Source organism: Citrus clementina, unplaced genomic scaffold, assembly GCF_000493195.1.
Source record: "Citrus clementina cultivar Clemenules unplaced genomic scaffold, Citrus_clementina_v1.0 scaffold_7, whole genome shotgun sequence".
In the NCBI taxonomy this organism is placed as follows: domain Eukaryota; kingdom Viridiplantae; phylum Streptophyta; class Magnoliopsida; order Sapindales; family Rutaceae; genus Citrus; species Citrus x clementina.
In genome coordinates this window covers 10,593,193-10,596,712 of record NW_006262075.1, presented here as the reverse complement: position 1 = coordinate 10,596,712, position 3,520 = coordinate 10,593,193, and the positions used below count along the sequence as shown (strand labels likewise).

At 32.8% G+C, this 3,520-nt stretch overlaps 1 pseudogene; it reads left to right on the top strand.

Annotated features, from left to right (window-relative positions):
- Positions 1 to 1,467, top strand: part of LOC18036937 — a 7,709-nt pseudogene extending 6,242 nt beyond the window's left edge.
- Positions 1,468 to 3,520: the final 2,053 nt, after the last annotated feature.

The window sequence follows — 3,520 nt, the reverse complement described above, 5'->3', positions numbered from 1 at the left end:
GGATACTCTCTTATTCTTAATCTTCTTCATGCGTGTTTGTTGGAGGAAAGAAAAAGATAATAGTGTAAAAATGCATTATGTGGTCCGTGACATGGCTCTGTGGATTGCATCTACAATGGACAACAAGAAGGAAAAGTTCTTGGTTCTTACAGGTGCAGGATTAACTGAAGCACCCAGTGTCGGAATGTGGAAGGATGTTACAAGGATGTCGCTGATGGATAATAAAATTAAGAGGCTTACAGTGTCTCCAACTTCTCCTCGTCTCCTTACTCTGTTTCTCAATTCAAACTATTTTAAAAATGACAAGGTCAATTATCATTTCTTCAAATCCATGGCCTCTCTTAGAGTTTTAAAGCTGTCACATAGCGATTTACCATGTGAGATTTCAAACTTAGTTTCACTGCAGTATCTTGACCTATCAAATAGTATACCAGATAGATTGCCATTGGGGTTGAAGTACCTGGTAAATCTTAAATGTCTGAACTTGGAGTATACATTTCGACTCTCTAGAATTTCACCACAAGTGATCTCAAATCTAAAGATGTTACGAGTATTGAGAATGTTTGAATGTGGTTCATTTCTCGACAGTCTGGTGGAGGAATTGCTCGGATTGGAACATTTAAATGTGTTGACCATCACCTTGCATAGTAACCATGCTCTTCAAAGATTGTTGAGCTCTTCCAGGTTTCAGAGCATCAGTATTCCATCTCTATGTCTCAGAGGTTGCCGTTTAGAGCCGTTCACGATTTTTTCTTTAGCAAGTTTAAGGCATCTCCAAACACTTCATTTGGTGGAATGCAATGATTTGGAAGATTTTATGATTGCCTGCGCAGGGGAAATGAAAAAGATCCGAGAAATTCATGGTTTTCATAGTCTCCAAAACGTTTATATAAGCCACTCCAAATTGAGGCAGGTGACATGGCTGATTCTTGCTCCTAATCTCAAGCATCTTGAGGTGCAAAACTGCCCGTATATGGAAGAAATAATCAACATTGGGAAATTGGGTGAAGTTCCAGCTGAGGTGATGGAAAATCTTACCCCATTTGCAAGACTTGAATATCTTATTCTAAAGGGATTAAACAATTTGAAGAACATCTGCTCAAATGCCTTGCCCTTCCCTCGTCTGAAAGAAATGAGTGTACATGAATGCTCAAAGCTTAGGCAGCTTGCTCTTGATTGCAACTGCGGATTGGAACGTAAGATTATCATTGAGGCAGAGGAACGCTGGTGGAAGCAGCTGCAATGGGATGATCAAGCCACTCAAAATGCTTTTCATCCTTATTTCAAATCCCAGCTGGATTAATTAGTGTGCATGTGGTGTCAATTGATTTCGAATAAGAAAGAATTTATGGTGGATGCATGAGTCTTCTTTCTCTTGTGTAGTACTGTCACTTGTTATGTCAATTAATTCAATTCATCATACTTGTTATGCAGTGTCACTTGTTATTTTCATTTGTTAATTTGTAATGTTGCCACTTAATTTCCAATTAATGAAGTGTTTTCTAGTAGGTGTTTGCTTCTTCTTTGCTTGATCGTTTGCAATTGAGATTCAGATTTATGCTCTTTTCTGGTCTCACTTGTATGTATTATTTATTGGTAGTTAATTTTCTGACATATATAATTGCTGAAGAATGAGTGTACATGAATGCTCAAAGCTTAGGCAGCTTGCTCTTGATTGCAACTGCGGATTGGAACGTAAGATTATCATTGAGGCAGAGGAACGCTGGTGGAAGCAGCTGCAATGGGATGATCAAGCCACTCAAAATGCTTTTCATCCTTATTTCAAATCCCAGCTGGATTAATTAGTGTGCATGTGGTGTCAATTGATTTCGAATAAGAAAGAATTTATGGTGGATGCATGAGTCTTCTTTCTCTTGTGTAGTACTGTCACTTGTTATGTCAATTAATTCAATTCATCATACTTGTTATGCAGTGTCACTTGTTATTTTCATTTGTTAATTTGTAATGTTGCCACTTAATTTCCAATTAATGAAGTGTTTTCTAGTAGGTGTTTGCTTCTTCTTTGCTTGATCGTTTGCAATTGAGATTCAGATTTATGCTCTTTTCTGGTCTCACTTGTATGTATTATTTATTGGTAGTTAATTTTCTGACATATATAATTGTGTGTGTGTTTAGATATCCATATAGATTTTTTTACAGGAATCATTTATTAGAAATTAGTTTCAAATACTAGCTAGAAATATTTTTTCTATCTTGGTCTAGTACTATCAAGCCATTTGGATGCACCCAAACCTTGATTTGAGTAATTTTAAAAAAGTTTTCTTTAATTGACTATCTGAGTTCAGATCATAAAGGATGTAGGGGGCTAAAATTAATTTGAACTTTGTCCAACCCCTACAAAAAAAAAAAAGGCCAAAATGATTTTAAGGTCTAATTTAATTGCCAGAAGGTTGACCTAATTATTATATGTAGTCTATTATTTTGATATTGAACGACATAAAATATTTTATTTTTGAGATTAGACAACATAAAAATGTTCCACTTCATTAGAAATCCACTTCCATAAAAAACAAAATGAATTTTGATATAATCAAAGTCTACATTTTTTGTATTTCTTAACCTTTACACTGAAACAAAAAAAAATTATTGATATAATCAATGCATATATATATATATATATACGAGGTTTAGCTTAGCAGCACAATTTCATTATTGGCATTTTTACGTCAAATTGTGGCACATCTAATTAATAAGTTCACATAAATTAAAGTCTTATTTGATATTAAGGTTGGGCCAAGTTACAATACTAAAATGTTTAGTAGAATATTAATTGTTATGACTTGAAAACTAAATTAATTTCATTACATACTTATATGATAAAAGGACATATAATATTATTACTATTTGTATTAAAATTATTTTTTAAATATCATATTTACTACACACTATCAATTTTTATTTCATAATTACTAAACAAGACCAAAGTTTTTAGCTGGAGAAAATTCCTTAGGTTTCTTTCTTTTTTTTTTCCCACCAAACATAAAGAATAATTTACTAAGAATCTATTATAATAAATGATCAGATACCATTTTATTTTTTCTTTTGGTGTGTGAAAGCCTGTCTTCCACGAATTGACTAAAACTCAAAACAACATTATTACTTTGACAAAAAAAAAAAGAGTTATAAAATTTAGAAAACCTCAATGAGCATAAACTTTCATTTAATTAAGGAAATTAATCAATTCAAACAAAGGATTTAAAGTTTGGACAGGAAGGGCATGCTCTTCACCAAGTTTAGTTGCTACTAAACGTATTAAATAATTCTTTTTCTATTACAGGGAGGAATTTAAATCAATCTTTGAAAGTAAGTTCACAACAAAATAGAATTTAAGTCACATCTAACTCCGAAAGATTTTCTTGGAAGTAACTTACATCTTATTTAAAAGGCCATAGTTGTGCCCATTCAATTTTCACATTATGTAATTTAATTACATGCAACAATTGTCAAACAATTTTGCTATTTGATCTTCACCTATTCAGCATGATATAATATCAGGTAC